Source organism: Eschrichtius robustus, chromosome 11 (assembly GCF_028021215.1).
Source record: "Eschrichtius robustus isolate mEscRob2 chromosome 11, mEscRob2.pri, whole genome shotgun sequence".
In the NCBI taxonomy this organism is placed as follows: domain Eukaryota; kingdom Metazoa; phylum Chordata; class Mammalia; order Artiodactyla; family Eschrichtiidae; genus Eschrichtius; species Eschrichtius robustus.
Genome location: NC_090834.1, coordinates 35513569 through 35537665, shown reverse-complemented (window position 1 = coordinate 35537665; position 24097 = coordinate 35513569).

Sequence of the window (24097 nt, the reverse complement as noted above, 5' to 3'; positions counted from 1 at the left end):
TGTCAATAAACAACCTAACCTTACACATAAAGCAACTAGAGAAAGAAGAACAAACAAAACCCAAAGTTAGCAGAAGGAAAGAAATCGTAAAAATCAGAGCAGAAATAAATGAGATAGACACTAAAAAAATAGAAACAAATCAATGAAATTAAGAGCTGATTCTTTGAAAAGATAGACAAAGTTCATAAAACTTCAACTTTAAAACAAGAAAAAAAAGTGTCCACATCAATAACATCAGAAATGAAAAAGGAGGATTTAAAACCAATACCACAGAAGTACAAAGGATCATAAGAGTTTACTACAAACAACTATACTCTAATAAAATGGACAACATAGAAGATATGGACAAATTCCTAGAAATGTTCAATATCCCAAGACTGAATCAGGAAGAAATAAAAACTACGAACAGACCAATTACCATTAATGAAATAGAAACAGTAATAAAAAAAAAGCTCCAACTAACAAAAGTCCACCCAAATAACTTCACAGTTGAATTCTACCAAACATTTGAGAAGTTAACACCTAGCCTTCTCAAACTATTCCAAAAAGTTGATGAGAGAGGAATACTTCCAAACTCATTTTACAAGGACAATGTCACCCTGATACCAAGATAAGACAAAGATACCACCAAAAATTAAAAGTACAGGCCAATATCTCTAATGAAAATAGATGCTAAAATCCTCAATGAAATCTTAGCAAGCTGAATTCAACAATACTTTAGGAAGATTATACACCATGATTAAGAGGTATTTATGACAAGGTGCAAGAATGGTTCATTATCCACAAATCAGTGTGATACACTATGTGAACAAATTGAAGAATATAAATCATATGACCATCTCAATAGATGCACAAAAGCTTTTGATAAAATTTAATATCCATGTATGATAAAAACTCTCCACAAAATGGGTGTAGAGAAAACTTACCTCTACATAATAAAGATAATATATGACAAGCCCACAGCTAATGTCTTACTCAATGATAAATAGCTGAAATCATTTCCTCTAAGATCAGGAATAAGGGTGCCTACTTTCATCACTTTTATTCAACATAGTATTGGAAGTGCTAACCACAGCAGTTGGACAAAAAAAGAAAGAAAAATAATCCAAATTAGATAGAAAGACGTAAAATTGTCACCGTTTACAGATGACATGACACTATACATAGAAATCATAAAGATGCCACCAAAAACTACTAGAACTCATCAATGAATTTGGTAAAGTTGCAGAATACAACTTTTGCAGTCTACAGAAATGAACCCACACTCAAATGGGTAATTAATCTACAGTGGAGGAAAGGATATACAATGGAGAACAAACAGCCTCTGCAATAAATGATGTTGGGAAAAGTGGACAGCTACATGCAAAAGAATCAAACTGGAGTATTGTCCCACACCATATACAAAAATAAAGTCCAAATTGATTAAAGACTTAATTTTTTAATTAGGTCTTTAATTGATTAAAGACTGATAAGACCTAAAATTATAAAACTGCTAGAAGAAAACTTAGGTAGTGTGCTCTTTGACAGGGGTCTTAGCAATATGTTTTTGGGTATGTCTCCTCAGGCAAAGGAAACAAAAGCAAAAATAAACAAATGGGACTGTATCAAACTAAAAAGCTTTTGCACAGCAGAAGAAACTATCAACAAAATGAAAAGGCCACCTACTTAATGGGAGAATATATTTGCAAATGATGTATCAGAGAAGGGATTAATATCCAAATATATATTCTAGGGATATATTCCCTAGATAAAGGAACTCTACCCACACCTATGAGAAATTAATTAAATCAGAGTTACAAATATAACAAAATAAGTGAGATCACAAGCTGGAAAATTTCAGCTCTGTTTTATTAGTTCAGACAAGAAGAGATGATGCTCTTTAGCTAATCAAATCCTGGAGAGAAGAGATATGAACTTTTAGGAGAGAAGAAATCACAGGATGGTGGGTGTGCAGACAATGGCAGGTGGTTTACCTGGATGACAGGTACCTCTTTAGGCTGACTTTACTAAAGTGCACCGATGGCTTTACCTCCAACAACATCAGGTGTGATTGTTGAGCACTTTTGTTGAGGGAGTTACATAGTGTTATGTCTTAGGCTCCCTGGAGATTCCACAATTAATTAGAAAAATAAAGTCTCTGATCTCATGAAGCTTACACTCTACTGGAGTGAAACAGACAATAAACAAAAAACTCTAGATAAGTTCTTATGTCATGTGATAGAGGTTGTGTTAGAAAGATTCTTTTGTTAGAAATAGTTAATACATTATTTCAGTCACATATATCAGTGTGGTTTTACTTTTCTGATTCTTTCCAAAGGGACAACTGTCTGAAAAGAGGTTTGGATAGTGGGAAGAGGGGAGGGAGAGCATAATGACACTAAGATATAGCTGTGACAGAGAGACAACACCAGGTGGAAAACAGATGCCAGAAGAAGTTAGAGGACCATTAAGCAAAGTTGTGGCTGTTGCAGAGCTTTCACTGTGTTGGCCTTTCCTACAGTATTGTTGCATTTACCTGATTCAGGTACTGACTGGGTCATAATGACATTACCCTGCGAACAGACTTTTCTCAGAATTGACTAGCCTGACCTGTTGCTTCAATGTCACATGAGCAGCCCTCATAATACCTACTTAGGAATTATGGTATTTGGCTACAAAAATGACACCTGGCCCACTCCAACCCACCTCTTCTTCCCAGAGACTTTCAAAGAAGTCTGTACATCAGGTTGGTCTGGAACGTCGTCTTGCCTCCGTAACCCTGAATACAGTTTAAGTACAATGAAAGGAGTACGGTAATCTGATGTAATAGAAATTCCTGAAGAATGTTTTCTTTTTAAATTCACTCTCTCATGTTTGATTTGGGGAATAGATTGTCAAGACCCACTTTTGTTACCTCACGTCAGGTCAAAATGTGTAAACGGGAGTGAATAAAAAAGCCAGAATGACCTGAGAAGTATCTAATCAACTGTCTTGTGTGCTGTAGATATCAAAAGCTTATTATGCCAAGAGCACATTTAACTGATTGGAGAGAAAGGAGTGATGTTTCAGCTTTTTTACTCATCTATTTGAAGCATATAAACTATTTGACAATGTTAAGTTTTTGTCATTTAACTTCAAGCCTGGGGAAACAAAGGGAATGTGTTTTTCTGCAGTTTCTGTATGGACTTAGGATTTTGGTTAAATATTTCTCAAGTTATGTCTAACCAGTGGAAGTATACCTTTAGATAATAGAATTGTAAAAATATACCATTATATTAATGATTATTAAAAACAATAATCATTAAAATTTTGGGACATTAATTTAAAAACTGGGGAGCCAGATGCCTTAAAGAGCTCGAAGAACAAGGAAAAATGTTTTCTATGTATATTTGTAATGCATGCATTTTTTTAGTATTATATATATAAAAGATTTCAATCTAAATAGGATTATATCATGCATATTTTTCTAGATGTTTAGTTATGAAGTCATTCATAATGCTTATCTATCTATCTATCTACCTATGTTAGTTTATTATATATGTTAAAAAAAAAACCTTAAGACAAACAAACTACCTAAATCAAGAGGTCAATAATCATCAATAACTTTTAAGCCTCCTAAGGGTTTACCACTCCATATTGTGTCCTTTTCCTTTTTTTTTTTAACATCTTTATTGGAGTATATTTGTTTACATTGTTCTGTTTCTGCTGTATAACAAAGTGAATCAGCTATATGTATACATATATCCCCATATCCCCTCCCTCTTGCGTCTCACTACCACACTGCATATCCCACCTCTCTAGGTGGTCACAAAGCACTGAGCTGATCTCCCTGTGCTATGCCGCTGTTTCACACTAGCTATCTATTTTACATTTGGTAGTGTATATGTCAATGCTACTGTCTCACTTTGACCCAGCTTACCCTTCCCCCTCCCTGTATCCTCAAGTCCATTCTCTACATCTGTGTCTTTATTGCTGTCCTGCCCCTAGGTTCTTCAGAACCTTTTTTTTTTTTTAGATTCCACATATATGTGTTAGCATATGGTATTTGTTTTTCTCTTTCTGGCTTTACTTCACTCTGTATGACAGACTCTAGGTCTATCCACCTCACTACAAATAGTTCAATTTCGTTTCTTTTTACAGCTGAGTAATATTCCATTGTATATATGTGCCACACCTTCTTTCTCCATTCATCTGTTGATGGACACTTAGGTTGCTTCCATGTCCTGGCTATTGTAAATAGTGCAGCAGTGAATACTGTGGTACATCTCTCTTTTTGAATTATGGTTTTCTCAGGGTATGTGCCCAGTAGTGGGATTGCTGGGTCGTATGGTAGTTCTACTTTTAGTTTTTTAAGGAACCTCCATACTGTTCTCCATAGTGTCTGTACCAATTTACATTCCCACCAACAGTGCAAGAGGGTTCCCTTTTCTCCACACCTCTCCAGCATTTACTGTTTGTAGATTTTTTGATTATGGCCATTCTGACCAGTGTGAGGTGATACCTCATTGTACTTTTGATTTGCATTTCTCTAACGAGTAGTGATGTTGAGCATCCTTTCATGTGTTTGTTGGCAATCTGTATATCTTCTTTGGAGAAATGTCTGTTTAGGTCTTCCATTTTTGGATTGGGTTGTTTGTTTTTCTGATATTGAGCTGCATGAACTGCTTGTATATTTTGGAGATTAATCCTTTGTCAGTTGCTTCATTTGCAAATATTTTCTCCAATTCTGAGGGCTGACTTTTTGTCTTGTTTATGGTTTCCCTTGCTGTGCAAAAACTCTTACGTTTCATTAGGTCCAATTTGTTTAGTTTTGTCTTTATTTCCATTTCTCTAGGAGGTGGGTCAAAAAGCATCTTGCTGTGATTTATGTCATAAACTATTCTGCCTATGTTTTCCTCTAAGAGTTTTATAGTTTCTGGCCTTACATTAAGGTATTGAATCCATTTTGAGTTAATTTTTGCATATGGTGTTAGGGAGTGCTCTAAGTTCATTCTTTTACATGTAGCTGTCCAGTTTTCCCAGCACCACTTATTGAAGAGGTTGTCTTTTCTCCATTGTATATTCTTGCCTCCTTTATCAAAGATAAGGTGACCATATGTGCATGGGTTTATCTCTGGGCTTTCTCTCCTGTTGCATTGATCTATATTTCTGTTTTTGTCCCAGTACTACACTGTCTTGATTACTGTAGCTTTGTAGTATAAAGTCAGGGAGCCTCCAGCTCCGATTTTTTCTTTCTCAAGATTGCTTTCGCTATTCGGGGTCTTTGTGTTTCCATACAAATTGTGAAATTTTTTGTTCTAGCTCTGTGAAAAATTACACTGGTAGTTTGATACGGATTGCATTGAATCTGTAGCTTGCTCTGGGTAGTATAGTCATTTTCACAATGTTGATTCTTCCAATCCAAGAACATGGTATATCTCTCCATCTGTTTGTATCATCTTTAATTTCTTTCCTCAGTGTCTTATAGTTTTGGGCATACAGGTCTTTTGTCTCCTTAGGTAGGTTTATTACTAGGTATTTTATTCTTTTTGTTGCAATGGTAAATGGAAGGGTTTCCTTAATTTATCTTTCAGATTTTTCACCATTAGTGTATAGGAATGCAAGAGACTTCTGTGCATTAATTTTGTGTTCTGCTACTTTAACAAATTCATTGACTAGCTCTAGTAGTTTTCTGGGAGCATCTTTAGGATTCTCTATGTAGAGTATCATGTTATCTGCAAACAGTGACAGTTTTACTTCTTCTTTTCCAATTTGGATTTCTTTTATTTCTTTTTCTTTTCTGATTGCTGTGGCTAAAACTTCCAAAACTATGTTGACTAATAGTGGTGAGAGTGAGCAACCTTGTCTTTTTCCTGATCTTAGTGGAAATGGTTTCAGTTTTTCACCACTGAGAAAGATGTTGGCTGTGAGTTTGTCATATATGGCCTTTATTATGTTGAGGTAAGTTCCTTCTATGCCTACTTTCTGTAGAGTTTTTATGATAAATGGGTGTTGAAATTTTTCAAAAGCTTTTTCTGTGTCTATTGAGAGTACCATATGGTTTTTCTCCTTCAGTTTGTTAATATGGTGTATCACATTGATTGATTTGCATATATTGAAGAATCCTTGCATTCTTGGATGCACTTGATCATAGTTTATGATCCTTTTAATGTGCTGCTGGATTCTGTTTGCTAGTATTTTCTTGAGGATTTTTGCATCTATGTTCATCAGTGATATTGGTCTGTAGTTTCCTTTTCTTGTGACATCTTTGTCTAGTTTTGGTATCAGGATGATGCTTGCCTCGTAGAATGAGTTTGGGAGTGTTCTTCCCTCTGCTTTACTTTGGAAGAGTTTGAGAAGGACAGGTGTAAGCTCTTCTCTAAATGTTTGATAGAAGCTGCCTATGAAGCCATCTGTTCCTGTGCTTTTGTTTGTTGGAAGATTTTTAATCACAGTTTCAATTTCAGTGCTTGTCGTTGTTCTGTTTATATTTTCTATTTCTTCCTGGTTCAGTCTCAGAAGGTTGTGCTTTTTGAAGAATTTTTCCATTTCTTCCAGGTTGTGCATTTTTTTGGCATATATTGCTTGTAGTAATCTCTCATGATCCTTTGTATTTCTGCAGTGTCAGTTGTTACTTCTTTTTCATTTCTAATTCTATTGATTTGAGTCTTTTCCCTTTTTTCTTGATGAGTCTAGCTAATGGTTTATAAATTTTGTTTATCCTCTCAAAGAACCAGCTTTTAATTTTATTGATCTTGGTATTGTTTCCTTCATTTCTTTTTCATTTGTTTCTGATCCTGATCTTTATGATTTCTTTCCTTCTGCTAACTTTGGGGTTTTTTTGTTCTTCTTTCTCTAATTGCTTTAGGTGTAAGGTTAGGTTGTTTATTTGAGATTTTTCTTTTTTCTTGAGGTAGGATGGTATTGCGCTAAACTTCCCTCTTAGAACTGCTTTTGCTGCATCCCATAGTTTTTGTGTTGCTGTGATTTCATCATCATTTGTTTCTAAGTATTTTTTGATTTCCTCTTTGATTTCTGCAGTGATCTCTTGGTTATTTAGTAGTGTATTGTTTAGCTTCCATATGTTTGCATTTTTTACAGTTTTTTTTTTCTGTAATTGATATCTAGTCTCATAGCATTGTGGTCGGAAAAGATACTTGATACGATTTCAATTTTCTTAAATTCACAGAGGCTTGATTTGTGACCCAAGATATGATCTATCCTGGAGAATGTTCCATGGGCACTTGGGAAGAAAGTGTATTCTGTTGTTTTTGGATGGAATGTCCTATAAATATCAATTAAGTCCATTTTGTTTAATGTGTCATTTAAAGCTTGTGTTTCCTTATTTATTTTCATTTTCGTTGATCTGTCCCTTGGTGAAAGTGGGGTGTTAAAGTCTCCTACTATGATTGTGTTACTGTCAATTTCCCCTTTTATGGCTGTTAGCATTTGCCTTATGTATTGATGTGCTCCTATATTGGGTGTGTAAATATTTATAATCGTTATATCTTCTTCTTGGATTGATCCCTTGATCATTATGTAGTGTTCTTCTTTGTCTCTTGTAATAGTCTTTATTTTAAAGTCTATTTTGTCTGTTATAAGAATTGCTACTCCAGCTGTCTTTAGATTTCCATTTACATGGAATATCTTTTTCCATGCCCGCAGTTTCAGTCTGTATGTGTCCCTAGGTCTGAAGTGGGTCTCTCGTACAGCATATATTTGAGTCTTTTTTTGTATCCATTAAGCCAGTCTATGTCTTTTGGTTGGAGCATTTAATCCTTTTACATTTAAGGTAATTGTTGATATGTATGTTCCTATTCCTATTTTCTTAACTGTTTTGGGTTTGTTATTGTAGAAGTTTTCCTTCTCTTGTGTTTCCTGCCTAGAGAAGTTTCGTTAGCATTTGTTGTAAAGCTTGTTTGGTGGTGCTGAATTCTCATAGCTTTTGCTTGTCTGTAAGCATTTTAATTTCTCCATAGATCTGAATGAGATTCTTGCTGGGTAGAGTAATCTTGGTCATAGGTTTTTCCCTTTCATCACTTTAAATATGTCCTGCCACTCCCTTCTTGCTTGCAGAGTTTCTTCTGAAAGATCAGCTGTTAACCTACTGGGGATTCCCTTGTATGTTATTTGTTACTTTTCCCTTGCTGCTTTTAATATTATATTTCTTTTTATTTAATTTTTGATAGTTTGATTAATTTGTATCTTGGCATGTTTCTCCTTGGATTTATCCTGTATGGGACTCTCTGTGTTTCCTGGACTTAATTGTCTATTTCCTTTCCCATATTAAGGAAGTTTTCAAGTATAATCTCATCAAATATTTCCTCAGTCTGTTTTTTATTCTCCTCTTCTTCTGGGACCCCTATAATTCGAATGTTGGTGCCTTTAATATTGTCCCAGAGGTCTGTGAGACTGTCCTCAATTCTTTTCATTCTTTTTTCTTTATTCTGCTCTGCAGTAGTTATTTCCACTATTTTATCTTTCAGGTCACTTATCCATTCTTCTGTCTCAGTTATTCTGCTATAGATTCCTTACAGAAAATTTTAAATTTCATTTATTGTGTTGTTCATCATTGTTTTGTTGCTTTATTGTTCTTCTAGGTCCTTGCTTAACGTTTCTTGTATTTTCTCCATTCTATTTCCAAGATTTTGAATCATGTTTAGTATCACTATTCTGAATTCTTTTTCAGGTAGACTGCCTATGTCTTCTTCATTTGTTTGGTCTGTTAGGTTTTTACCTTGTTCCTTCATCTGTTGCATATTTTTCTGTCTTCTCATTTTGCTTTCCTTACTGTGTTTGGGGTCTCCTTTTCACAGGCTGCAGGTTTGTAGTTCCCATTGTTTTTGGTGTCTGTCCCCAGTGGGTAAGGTTGATTCAGTGGGTTGTGTAGGTTTCCTGGTGGAGGGGACTGGTGCCTGTGTTCTGGTGGATATGGCTGGATCTTGTCTTTCTGGTGGGCAGGACCGAATCCTGTGGAGTGTTTTGGGGTGTCTGTGAACTTAGTATGATTTTAGGCAGCCTCTCTTCTAATGCGTGGGTTTGTGTTCCTTTCTTCCTAGTTTTTTGGCATGGGTGTCCAGCACTGGAGCTTGCTGGTCGTTGAGTGGAGCTGGGTCTTAGCGTTGACACAGATATCTCTGGGAGAGCTCTCGCCGATTGATATTATGTGGGCCCGGGATGTCTCTGGGGGTCCTATGTCCTGAACTCAGCTCTCCCACCTCAGAGGCTCAGGCCTGACACCTGGCCAGAGCATCAAGACCCTGTCAGCTGCACAGCTTTTGGGAAGTTTGAGATCTTCTTCCAGCGTTCAGTAGGTGTTATGTAAGAGTTGTTCAACATGTAGGTGTGTTATTCATGTATTTGTGGGGAGGAAGGTGATCTCCACATCTTACTCCTCTGCCATCTTGAAGGTCCTCGTTGCCACAACACGAAGGAATTTCCATGTGGATGCTCCAACTTCATTTGGGATAGTTCATATATAAGTGTTCTACATCCTGAAACACCGTGCAATGGATTATCTTGAGACACGGTTCATTCTCTCCCATGTTCTTAAAATCTAAAGCTAAGAATGTGATGCATGCAAGTCCAGAGGCTTTTCGTTGACTCCCCTGACTCAGCTGGGCCAGCTTTTCCTTCCAGAGGGATCAGGAGGTGGGTGGTGGTTTGAAAGCCCTTGCACTGGAGGTGCCTCCAAATCTTCATGCCTGTGGGGACAGAGACCCGGAGAAACTTCCTGTGTCCTTTTTCTAAACCTGAAAGCTAATCACTATTTTAAATTTTGTTATAATGTTAGTATATATGTTTGTATACCTATTATTATTTATTTATTTAAAAATTTAAAAATAGTTGGTATCATTCTGTTTGTGTCTTTCTGCAACTTGCTTTTTTCACTCAACATTATAGTTTAGGATTCAGTGCCTATTCCTTTGTACTCAAACCTCACTCAGTCACCAGGCACTTGCTGCCCCAGGAAGATTGTGACCTTGGACAAAGGGGCTTTCTGTAGCTGAGACTGACCTTAAAGGAGATGATAACCAGTCTTTATTTAAAATTTCACATTTTTATTGTGGATTTTTTTCATTACTTTTGATTTTCAAAATATTTTATTAAAACATGAGATCTTGATTGCTGAGTTTTTTTGGTGTCCCTTTAAATTTAGCACCTGAGGCAAGTGCCTCATTTACCTGATTTACCTCAATCTAAATCTGGCCCTGACAGCTGGGCAGCTGTCTGATGACTCTATTCTCTGCAGGTGGGCAGGAAGTACTTCTTCCAAAGGCTTCTGGGTAGTGCATTTTTGTTTCTACCCACCAAAAGTGACATTCCTAATGGTGGATTCTTTCTCATCATGAATCACTAAATTAGTATGACATGAAACAGAGCCTCTAACCAACTGGCAGAGTGAAAAAGAAATCTTTATTGTTTTAAGACCCTTAAATTTCGGGAATCGTTTATTACCTAGACCATCTTGACCTGTACATAAATTGTTATTCAAAGTAGGATGCCTAACAGCAACCTAAAATATATAAAAGCAATTGGCATTGGCTTAATAATCAGAGTATGTATGGTGAGAAAGTTGCTATTAGAGGCTGGAAAGATGACAATCCATTTTGTGCAGTGGCAAAACATTCAGTGAAATTAGCCCCTTTGGTTTTGGGGGCCAAAAATCTTATACCTAATAAATTTCTTGTTATAGAGGAGGGGATCAGAAAATAAATTTTTTTGTGGTGTGTTGGCTTCTATGTCTGTCTTTGGTAAATTATTATAAGAAAGATGTGCTCAGAAAAAAATTGGTCAGTTTATAACCAGGATATTTCTTTGTCTTAATTGCCCTGAAATTTAATTTTGGTGTGTCTAAGTATGGTTTTATTTATATTTATCTTTCTTTATAAATTTTGTGCCAGTGGATTTATTCTCAGCCATTATCTTTTCCAATATTGCCTTTCTCTCATTCTTTGTTGTTGTCTTTTCTAGAATTGCAATTGGATATATGTTAGACTTTATTTTTTTAGGTTGCTTACTGCTTTTTCATATTCTTTTATCTTTTCATATCTCTGGGCTGCATTCTGAGTAACAAACTTTTAGATCTATTTTCCAGTTAAATAATTTTTCCATTAGTTATCCTACAAACAAATTCAATAATTATATCTTTGTTTCTGGAGGATCTCTTGGTACATTGTTATTTATGCCTGGTTATTTTTGATAGTGCATTATTTCTTGCTCATTTTTTTTTTGATTCTAGACTTTATTTCTTTAAATGTATTAAGTATAATCATTTTATATTCTTCATTTGAAAATCTCAATATCTAAATTCTTGAGAGTTCTAAATTTGCTTTTTGTCATTTCTGTTGACTCTTGGTGAATTATATATTCATGTATTTGGTAAATTTTAATTGTGAGATCATAATTAGTTGAACTTGATCTTTGGGAACCTTGAGAAATCTGGATGAAGATTATTTTATCTAGAGAAGGTTTGATTTATTTCTGCCAGTGGCAAGGGGAAATTATCAAACTGGGACAACTTAAATTTAACTTCTCATATTGAATTTTTCCTGATTCTTTCTGCAGTTTAATTTTTGATATAATTTCAAGATCCTATACAACTTGCCACACCTGTCTGTCTTTTACCAAGATTTCTGAATTCTGAATATTTTACCACATTTATCCTCTCTTTAGCTATCTATCTATCTAATTATTAATCTTTTTCAGAACCATTTGAACAAGCTTCAGACATATTGTGCCATCACTCATACATCCTCCAATGAATATTTCCCAAGAACAAGGACCCTTCCCAACATTACCATCATACAACTGTCCAAAATAGAAATATAACCATTAATGCAACAATGCTATCTAATCCACAGACCCCACTGAAAATTTTCTACCTGTATCAATAGGCTTTCTTCTTATGGTCCAGTATCCCATCCAGAATAACACATTGCATTTCCCTTTATTTTATTTCAATCTGGAACTATTCTTTGGCCTTTTCCTTTTATGACTTTGATAGTATTATTTTTTTTCTAATTTTGACCCATTGTTCACACTTCTGCCTATTCTTCCCCATAGAATAATTCAAATCTTCATGTACTGGTAAAAAAATCTTCCACCTCCTTAAATCTCCTCTTCTCCAAGCTAAATATTCTTAATTGTTTTAATTGTGTCCAATACATCATATTTTCTATTTTGGTCCTTCATCTTTTAAAATATATATTCCAGTTGTTTAAAAATACTCTGAACTAGGATTCTGATTAGAATAAGCAAAGACAATTTTGTAGACTAGACACAGATATGCAACCACAACTTTAGAGAATTTTTGGCAGTGAGTGACTGAACCTGAGTATAAGAGGGCTGCTGGTTTGAGAGTGTTGCCTCTTTGCCATAATCATTTCCAGTTCCATATCAGACACATCAAAGAAAGTATTAAAATTAGTTGAATTAGGGTGATAAGATATTAAATACTTCTTCTAATTTTTATTCTAGTCCTTATGCTTACATATTTTACAGTTATAGTGTGTATTCCAACTTATTCTGTGCTTTTCTATTAACATTACTTCATAAACCTTTGCTCTATTGTTATATGGGGTTCATAAGTACCACTTGAACATTTCATAACATTCTATAAAACTGGTTTGCCATAATTTCCCTAATATGTCCATGTAACTCTGTATAGCTAGTAATAATTTTATAATTTTCTACCATCATGGATAATATTGGGAAAAACATCCTTCAATGAAATGCTTTTTTCTCATTAAAAAATGTCCTTAAAACGTATTTCCAAGAATGGTATAATTGGACCAAAATAGAAACGTTTGTACAGTTCACGTAATTACTTTCCCCAAGACGTGGGACCAATTATAGTGCCATCAGGAAAGAATGAGTATACAAATTTCACAAGAAGTTCACAAAGTAAGATTTTTAGCCATATATTTTTTGTGGTATGATCTTCTGGATCTTTTTAAAGAACTATGGTAAGCCATCATGGTTTTTAGGTTCATTTTCCAAGTAATTGTATCAATGCCAGTTAAGTAGTATATTTTCTGCTTCTAAGATTCAGATGTATGGATGGTCATAGAAAAGCTGTGATAAACTATGACTAAACGTATATGTATTTTCAGCCTTTGCTGTAATAATTTTAAAAAGTTCTCAGTAGCTTACAACCACAAGCATTTGTTTTTTGCTCATGATATGTGGAGTGTTTTTTGTGCAGCTCAGCCTGATTATGCTCTATTTGGGTGCACATATATTCTTCTAAGATCCAGGAAGAAGGAATAGTCCCTATCTAGGACATGCTATTTTTTTTTTAATTTATTTATTTATGGCTGTGTTGGGTTTTCGTTTCTGTGCGAGGGCTTTCTCTAGTTGTGGCAAGCGGGGGCCACTCTTCATCGCGGTGCGCAGGCCTCTCACCATCGCGGCCTCTCTTGTTGCGGAGCACAGGCTCCAGACGCGCAGGCTCAGTAGTTGTGGCTCACGGGCCAAGTTGCTCCACGGCATGTGGGATCTTCCCAGACCAGGGCTCGAACCCGTGTCCCCTGCATCGGCAGGCAGACTCTCAACCACTGCACCACCAGGGAAGCCCCTAGGACATGCTACTTTTGAGGCAAAGGGAAGAACTTCAACAGACCAAGCCAAAGCGAGCAGTTCATTTTAAAGCTTCTGCTTGTGATTGGCACAATATCACTTCTGCTAATACTCCATTGGTCCAGGCCAAGCCTGATAATGGAATGGAAAAATATACTCTACCTACTGATATGTACCCCAAGTGACATTGATGTGGATGTGGATATAGATAATGCTCATATGAAGTGGAAGGATAGTTGGGGATGGTCTCTGAAGCTTTCTTTGCTTCCATGACACTTGTTCCCTATGTATTTCCTATCATAGAATTTAACACATTTTATTCATAGTATTTTTTGTTCTATTTATTTCCTTGTGTAGATTTCACGTTCCTTAACGGCATAAATATTGCTTTACTCATGTTTCATATAACCTCAGTGCCTAGGATGCAAGGCAGAATATATAGGTTCTCAAAATAGGTATGTTGGACTGAATGGTTTTCATCTATACTTATTCTGGAATAATGATCATCTTCCATGTTCTTTGGTCTTACTAGAAAAAGGTAATACAAGTTAATATTTTCAAAAATTACTGGACTCCCTGATGTGTCTTTTTTAATGTAAGAAAAGATTACTACTCATATTTATTTTTAAATTCATTTCAGGACTGCAGGAGAAGGAGTAGGCTTTTCATTTGTATTAGGTAACAGGACAAGGAGCACTGCTCTCATTCAAAAGCCCAGGGCATATTAAACTGTACTGTCTCAATTCAATAGAAGCTCTCTGATCAAGCCAGGCTCTGCTTGAGAAGAAGATAAATGTATAACAGGCTGACTTCTCTACTCTCAGAAAGAGAAATTAAAAGGTTGCCTGCTGAAGAAAGGAAAATTTTTTAGAAAACTATCAAAAAATTATTATTCATTAAGGAACCCTAACAGTCAGGGCCAACTTGTCCACTGAGCACAGAAGGAACAGTGCCTGGGCCCTAGGATACTTATAATGGTCCATGAAAATAAAAAGGTTTTAATATCATTTAAATTTGAATAGAAATGAAAATAATAAGTATATAATAATAAATCTAGTTAAGAATATATTTGTTTTCATAGCAACATTGTCATAAAATATAATTTTAACATGTTTTATGGGGGAAGGGCCCACAAAGGCAAAGATGCCCTTGGCCCACAAAAGTCATAACACGACCCCGTTTACAGGGAGTGAATCTTTTAAAGTAGCAAGGGAGGATATAGAACCATTGGGCTGAGCAGAGCCCCCAATAATTGCAGGCTTGGCCTTATGCTCATCGCTTTGGGTAGAATGATTTTTATCTTTTCCAACATGGTTTTGTTGTTAATGATAGAGCTGACTTGGGGCAAAATCATGAAGAAAATTATTTGGGAAGCCTCCAGTCCCTCTCTCTCCCTCCCTCCCTCCCTTCCTCCCTCTCTTCACCCTCCCCCTGTTAAAAGATAAACTGAGACATATTAAAAATTTTAAGAGTTTGAGCAAAAATCAATTTCAGTCAGGCAACACCAAACTGGAAATGGTTAGAGCACTTGGAAGACAGAAGACAGAGGAAAGACATCTAGAGAAAGTGTAGAAGCAAAGAAAGAAATTATTTACTTGGTTACTGGTTAAGGCCTAGTTGGACGTTTTGGCTGTTTGTGACTGGTTGTCCTTAATGATTTTGTAACCTTGAGGCATTTATAGGCGTGGATTTTGGTTTGCTTACATGGGCTGCCACAGCATTAGAGTCCCCTCAGTCTAATGGCCATCTTGTTTAAGTAATTTAACAGTATGCATGTGTACACACACACACACACACACACACACACACACACTTAGGTGTATCGTGACTCATGCAGTTCAATAAATACTTACTTAATACTTCTTTATAACGTGTTGGGCCCTGTTGTAGCCACCTAGGACATATCAGTTAAGAAATAAAGAAAGAAATCTCAACAGTCTCTGCCATCTAGACCAGTGGAACTCAAAATGTGTTCTGTGGACTAGCTGATGGCTTTATTCATTTAAAATTAATGGTTTAGCAATCAGATTGTATATTTATTAAAAAGAATGGCCATTAATTTGCAATGGTTTTCACTACAATGAAGATACTTTAAAAATGTATTTGTGTATCACCCCCCACCCCACCACCACCACTTCCATTTCTGACTTGAGGATATAAGTGGGTGGGGTGTTGAAGAGAGAGAGGGTGGTGTGGTGGTGTGGCATAAAGGAGAAAGAGTGGTGAGAAAGGGAAGGGAGAGGGAGATAAGAAAGCATGGGAAGGAGAAGAAGGAGAAGAGAAGAAAGGAGGAAAGGAAAAGGACGGAGACGGCATACAAAAGAGTACAAAGATACAGAGTCAAATGTGCAACAAATAAGTGGCGTGGAGTCTCACTTTTTTACAGTTCTCTTTTTTTGAGGTCAAATACAGTGAAATGCATACCTTATAGGTGTATGGATATATAAATTCTTTCTTGACATTTTACTATGGAAAAGTTCTAGTAAACAGAAAATTTGAAAAAAAAGTCATAGTGAACACCCAAATACCCACCACACCGATTCTACCATCAATACTATTATATTTGCCCTATAACTTATTTACTCATCTCTCCATTCCTCTAACCATTCATGCATGTTATTTTTGGATGCATTTCAAAGAAAATTGCCATCAGGAGACTTACCCCTAACACCTAGTACAACATTTGTCTACGGTTTTTTCTTTTGAAGTAATATTTATATCCAATTAAAAGCACAAATCTTAAGTGAAGATAAACTGAATTTTGACAATTGCATACACCTTTAAAATACAAATAGCTATTTAGATATGGAACATTACCATTACCCAAGAAAGATCCCTCATGCCCTTTTCTCAGTCTTCAACTCCTTGAGGCAACCACTATATACGTCTGCCTGCTCTAGGACTTTATATAAGTGGGATCATACAATATGTACATTTTTGTGTAAGGCTTCTTTAGCTCAGCCAATGTTTTTGAAATTCATCTATACTGTTACATGTATCAATAGTTCGTTGCTTTTTAAAATTTCTGAGTAGTATTCCTTTGTATAAATACACAATAGTTTGTTATTCATTCTCCTATTCATGGGCATCTAACTTATTTACAAATTTTAGCTATTATTATTAAGTTTTCTATGGACAGTCTTTTACATGTCTTTTTTTCTTTTTGTACATGTTTTTATTATTTCTCTTGGGTAAATACTTAGGTTACAAGGTAAGTATAGTTTTATTTTTTCAAAGAATTCAACACCCTTTTACAAAGTACCATTTTACATTCCCACCAACTTGTATGAAAAGTCCAGTTCTCTACATGCTCATCAAATTTTGGTGCTATTAGCCTTTTTAATTTTAGCCATTCTGTGAGTGTGTTCTGATTTCTCATTGTAGTCTTAATTTTCATTTCCCTGATGACTAATTATTTTGAGAACTTTTTAATGTTGTTTTCATTTTTGCCATTTGTATATCTTCTTTTCTGAAGAATCTCTTCAAATTTTTTGCACATTTAAAAAATTGTGTTATTTTTATATTTATTACTGAGTTGTAGTAGTTCTTTACATTTTATGGATACCAATCTTTTGTCACCTTTTTCGAATATATGCATTGTAAATATATCCTCCCTATCTGTGGTTTGATTTTTCACTTTCTTACAGCAGCTTTTGATGAAGAGAAATGTTAAATCTTGATGAAATTTAGCAATCTTTTCATGGTTATTGCTTTCTGTGTCCAGTCTAACAAATCTTTGTCTACCCCCAAGTCACAACAGTATTCTCCTCTTTTCTTCTAAGCTTTATAATTTCAGCATTCAAATTTAGATCCATGATCCATCTCAAATTAATCTTTGTGTACTGTGAGTTAGGGGGTGAAGATTTATCTTTTTCTATATGGCTATCAAGTTGTTCCAACACCATGTGTTGAAAAGACTTTTCTTTCCTCATTGGATTGTAGCTTTGATGCTTTTGTCAGGAATCCAATGGTTACATAGGTGCAGATCTACTTTTAGGCTCTCTGTCTTGTTTCACTGATTTATTTGTTGATTCTCGTGCCAGCTATCCCATTGTTTTGGTTATTATAGCTTTACAGTAAGTCAGGTAGTGTAAGTCAGGTAACATTTTCAAAATTGTTTGGGATAATCTAGGTTCTTTGAACTTTCAATGAAGTTTTAAAATTAGCTTGTATTGATTCTTCCAATCTAAGAACATGGTATATCTCTCCATCTGTTTCTGTCATCTTTGATTTCTTTCATCAGTATCTTATAACTCTTCTGAGTACTGGTCTTTTGCCTCCTTAGGTAGGTTTATTCCTAGGTATATTATTCTTTTTGATGTGATGGTAAATGGGATTTTTCCCTTAATTTCTCTTTCTGATCTTTCATTGCTAGTGTATAGGAATGCAAGACATTTCTGTGTGTTAATTTTGTGTACTGCAACTTTACCAAATTCATTGATGAGCTTTAGTATTTTTATGGTAGCATCTTTAGGATTTTCTATATATATAGTATCTTGTCAACTGCAAACAGTGACATTTTTACTTCTTTTCGAATTTGGATTCCTTTACTTCTTTTTCTTCTCTGATTGCCGTGGCTAGGACTTCCAAAACTAGATTGAATAAAAGTGGTGAGAGTGGACATCTTTGTCTTATTACTGGTCTTAGAGGAAATGCTTTCAGTTTTTCACCACTGAGGATAATGTTTGCTGTGGGTATGTGGTGTATGGCCTTTATTATGTTGAGGTAGTTTCCCTCAATACCCAGTTTCTGGAGAGTTTTTATCATAAATAGGTGTTGAATTTTGTCAAAAGCTTTTTCTGCATCTATTGATATGATCATATGATATTTATTCTTCAGTTTGTTAATGTGTCAAATCACACTGATTTACTTATTATTGAAGAATCCTTGCAACCCTGGGATAAATCCCACTTGATCATGGTGTATGGTCCTTTTAATGTTGGGTTCAGTTTGCTAGTATTTTGTTGAGGATTTTTGTGTCTATGTTCATTAGTGATAATAGGCCTGTAATTTTTTTATGTGTGATATCTTTGTCTGGTTTTGGTATCAGGGTTATGGTGGCCTTGTAGAATGACCTTGGGAGTGTTCCTTCCTCTGCAAGTTTTGGAAGAGTTTCAGCAGGATAGGTGTTAACTCTTCTCTAAATGTTTGACAGAATTTGCCTGTGAAGCTATCTGGTCCAGGACTTTTGTTTGTTGGAAGTTTTTAAATCACAGTTTCAATTTGAATACTTGTGATTGGTCTGTTCATACTTCATATTTTTTCCTGGTTCAGTCTTGAAGGTTGTACCTTTCTAAGAATTTGTCTATTTCCTCTATGTTGTCCGATTAATTGTTGTATAGTTTCTTATGATCCTTTGTATTTCTGTGGTGTCCATTGTAACTTTTCCTTTTTCATGTCTAATTTTATTGATTTGAGTCCTCTTCCTTTTTCTCTTGATGAGTCTGGCTAAAGGTTTATAAATTTTGTTTATCTTTACAAAGAACGAGGTTTTAGTTTCACTGATCTTTGCTATCGTTTCTTCATCTTTATTTCATTTATTTCTGCTCTGATCTTTATGCTTTCTTTCCTTCTACTAACTTTGGATTTTGTTTGTTCTTCCTTCTCTAGTTGCTTTAAGTGTAAGGTTGGTTGTTTATTTGAGATTTTTCTGGTTTCCTGAGTTAAGATTGTATTGCTATAAGCTTCCCTCTTAGAACTGCTTTTACTACGTCCCATAGGTTTTGGATTGTTGTGTTTTCATTGTCATTTGTTGCTAGGTATTTTTTGATTTCCTGTTTTATTTCTTCAGTGATTCATTGGTTGTTTAGTGACATATTGTTTAGACTCCATGTGTTTGTGTTTTTTACAGTTTTTTTCTTGTAATTGATTTCTAATTTCATAGTGCTGTGGTTGGAAAAGATGCTTGATATGATTTCAATTTTCTTAAACTTACTGATGCTTGATTTGTGGCCCAAGATATGATCTATCCTGGAGAATGTTCCATGTGCACTTGAGAAGAATGTGTAGTCTGCTGTTCTCAGAATGTCCCATAGATATCAATTAAGACTATCTGGTCTAATGTATCTTTTAAAGCTTGTATTTCCTTATTGATTTTCTGTCTGGATGATCTGTCCATTGGTGTAAGTGTGGTGCTAAAGTCCCCCACAATTATTGTGTCATTGTCGATTTCTCCTTTTATGGCTGAAATGACTATACTACCCAAAGTAATTTACAGATTCAATGCAATCCCTATCAAATTACCCAATAGCATTTTTCACAGAATTAGAACAAAAATTTTTACAATTTATATGGAAACACAAAAGAATCCGAATAGCCAAAGCAATCTTGAGAAAGAAAAAAAGAACTAGAGGAATCAGACTCCTTGATTTCAGAATATACTACAAAGCTACAGTAATCAAAACAATATGGTAATGGCACAAAAACAGAAATATAGATCAATGGAACAGGATAGAAAGTCCACAGATAAAACTGTGCACTTATGGTCATCTAATCTATGACAAAGGAGGCAAGAATATACAATGGAGAAAAGACAGCCACTTCAATAAGTGGTGCTGGGAAAACTGGACAGCTACATGTAAAAGAATGAAATGAGAGCACTCCCTAACACCATACAAAAAGGAAACCCAAAATAGATTAAAGATCTAAATGTCAGGCCAGACACTATAAAACTCTTACAGGAAAACATAAGCAGAACACTCTATGACATAAATCACAGCAAGATCCTTTTTGACCCATCTCCTAGAGAAATGGGAATAAAAACAAAAATAAACAAATGGGACCTAATGGAACTTAAAAGGTTTTGCACAGCAAAGGAAATCATAAACAAGATGAAAAGACGACCCTCAGAATGGGAGAAAATATTTGCAAATGAACCAACTGACAAACGATTAATCTCCAAAATATACAAGCAGCTCATGCAGTTCAATATCAAAAAAACAAACAACCTAATCCAAAAATGGGCCGAAGACCTACACATTTCCCCAAAGAAGATATACAGAGTGCCAACAAACACATGAAAGGATGCTCAACATCACTAATCATTAGAGAAATACAAATCAAAACTGCAATGAGGTATCACCTCACACTGGTCAGAATGACCAACATCAAAATATCTACCAACAATAAATGCTGGAGAGGGTGTGGAGAAAAGGGAACACTGTTGTACTGTTGGTGGGAATGTAAATTGATACAGCCACTATGGAGAACAGTATGGAGGTTCCTTAAAAAACTAAAAATAGAACTACAATATTACCCAGCAATCCCACTACTGGGCATATACCCTGAGAAAAGCATAATTCAAAAAGAATCATGTACCACAATGTTCATTGCAGCTCTATTACAATAGCCAGGACATGGAAGAAACCTAAATGTCCATTGACAGATGAATGGATAAAGAAGGTGTGGCACATATATACAATGGAATGTTACTCAACCATAAAAAGAAATGAAATTGAACTATTTGTAGTGAGGTAGATGGACCTAGAGACTTTCATACAGAGTGAAGTAAGTCAGAAGGAGAAAAATAAATACCGTATGATAACGCATATATATATGGAATCTAAAAAAAAAAAAAAAGGTTCTGAAGAACCTAGGGACAGGACAGGAATAAAGACACAGACATAGAAAATGGACTTGAGGACATGGGGATGGGGAAGGGTAAGCTGGGAGGAAGTGAGAGAAGGGCATGTACTTATATACACTACCAAATGTAAAATAGATAACTAGTGGGAAGCAGCCACATAGCAGAGGGAGATCAGCTCAGTGCTTTGTGACCACGTAGAGGAGTGAGATAGGGAAGCTGGTAGGGAGATGCAAGAGGGAGGAGATACGGGGATATATGTATATGTATAGCTGATTCACTTTGTTATAAAGAAGAAACTAACACACCATTGTAAAGCAATTATACTCCAATAAAGCTGTTAAAAAAAATAGATTAAAGACCTAAATGTATGACCAGATACTATAAAACTCTTAGAAGAAAACATAGGTAGAACACTCTTTGACATAAATCTCAGCAAGATCTTTTTTGATCCACCTCCTAGAGTAGTGAAAATAAAAACAAAAATAAACAAATGGGACCTAATTAAACTTAACAGCTTTTGCACAGCAAAGGAAACCATAAACAAAAGGAAAAGACAACCCACAGAATGGGAGAAAATATTTGGAAACATAGCGACTGACAAGGGATTAATCTCCAAAATATACAAATAGTTCGTGCAGCTCAATATTTAAAAAAAACCAACCCAATCAAAAAATGGGCAGAAGACCTAACAGACATTTCTCCAAAGAAGACATACAGATGGCCAAAAAACAGATGAAAAGATGCTCAACATTATTAATATTAGAGAAATACTAGTCAAAACTAAGAGATATCACCTCACACCAATCAGAATGGCCATCATCAAAAAATCTACAAACAATAAATGCTGGAGAGGGTGTGGAGACAAGGGGACCCTCATACACTGTTGGTGGCAATGTCAATTGGTACAACCACTATGGAGAACAGTATGGAGGTTCCTTAAAAAAACTAAAAATAGAGGTACCATATGATCCAGCAATCCCACTCCTGGGTATATAGCCAGAGAAAACAATAACTTGAAAAATACATGCACCCCAATGTTTACTGCAGAACTGTTTACAATAGCCAGGAGATGGAAGCAACCTAAATGTCCATCAACAGAGGAATGGATAAAGAAGATGTGGTACACGTAAACAATGTAATATTACTCAGCCATAAAACAGAATGAAATAATACCATTTGCACTGACATGGATGGGCCTAAAGATTGTAATACTGAGTGAAGTATGTCAGACACAGAAAGGCAAATATCATATGATATCACTTATATGTGGAATCTATAAAAGGGTAAAAATGAACTTATTTACAAAACAGAAATAGTGTCACAGATGTGTAAAACAAACTATGGTTACCAAGGCAGGGAGGGGGTGTGGAGGGATAAATTGGGAGATTGGGATTGACATGTACACACTACTATATATAAAATAGATAATAATAAGGACCTACTACACACAGGGAACACTACTCAATACTCTGTAATGACCTATATGGGAAAATGATCTAAAAAAGAGTGGATATTTGTATAACTTATTCACTTTGCTGTACAGCAGAAACTAGCACAACATTGTAAATCAACTATACTCCAAAAAATTAATTAAAAAAAATAAAATTAGCTTGTTAATGTCTACCAAAAAATCTGCTTGGGTTTTGATTGAAATTGCATTGCATAAATAGATCAATTTGGCTAGATTTGACTTTGACATTATAAAATATTGTCTTTCAATCTATAATCATGGTATATATCTCCATTTACTTAGGTAATTCTAACTTTACCAAAGTAAATTTTTGTGGTATTCAATGCAGATATTTTGCATTTCTTTTGTCAAATGTATTCGTACTGTATGTTGACACTATTGTAAATGTAATCATTTCATTAATCTCATTTTCAATTGATCTAGTATGTAAACATACAATTAATTTTTTTGTTAATTTTGCAGTCTGTTGTTGCTAAACTTAGGCATTATTTCTAATTATTTCCTTGTATATTCTTTAGGACGTTTTATAAAAACAATGAAGTCATCTGTCTGTAAAAATTTTTACTAATTCTCCTTTCTAATTTTGATGTCCTTTATTTCTTTTTGTTGCAATGCTTAAAACTTTCAGAAGTATATTGAATGAAAGTAGTGAAGGTGGCATTTGTACATGGATTCTGATCTGAGGAAGGTCACATTAAATATTTCACACTCAAGTATGATAATATCTGTAGGATTTTCAAAAATTCTTTTGAGGAATTTCTTCTGTCCTTAGTTTTCTCAGCATTCTTATCATGAATGGTTTTAAAATTTTTCAAAACTTTTGAGCATCGTTTGAGATAATCATATGGTTTTCTCTTTATTCTACTAATGTGGTGAATTAAATTGATTTTTGAATGTTAAAACAACTTTACCTTCTTATAATGTATTATTCTTTTATATGTTATTGAATCCTATCTGATAATCTTTTGTTAAGGATTTTCTTCATCTACATTCATGAGAGATATTAATCTGTGTTTTTTTGTCTTGTTATGTCTTTATCATGATTTGGTATTAGGTTATGTTGGCCTCATAAAATGAGTCAGAATGTGTTCTCCCCTCCTCTGTTTCTAAAAATATTTGTATAATATTTGTATTATTTTTTCCTTAAATAATTGATTTAATTTCCCATAAAACCATCTGGGCCTGAAAATTTATTAGTTGGAGTTTCTTAAATTTAACTTTGTTTAATAAGCATAAGACTATACAGATCTAATGTTTCAATTTTGGGTAAGTTTTATCTTTGGTAAAGGATTTTGAAACAAGATGAATTTGTTGGCATAAAACTGTTAATGATCCTTCATTATCCTTTAATGTCTATAGAGTTTTTAGTGATAGGCCATTTTTTATTTTCAAGATTTGTAATTTTTATTTTTTTCTTATTTTTTTGATAAACCTTACTAGTAACTTGTCAGTTTTATTAACTTTTTTAGAAGAACCAAATTTTGCCTTTGTCAATTTTCTCC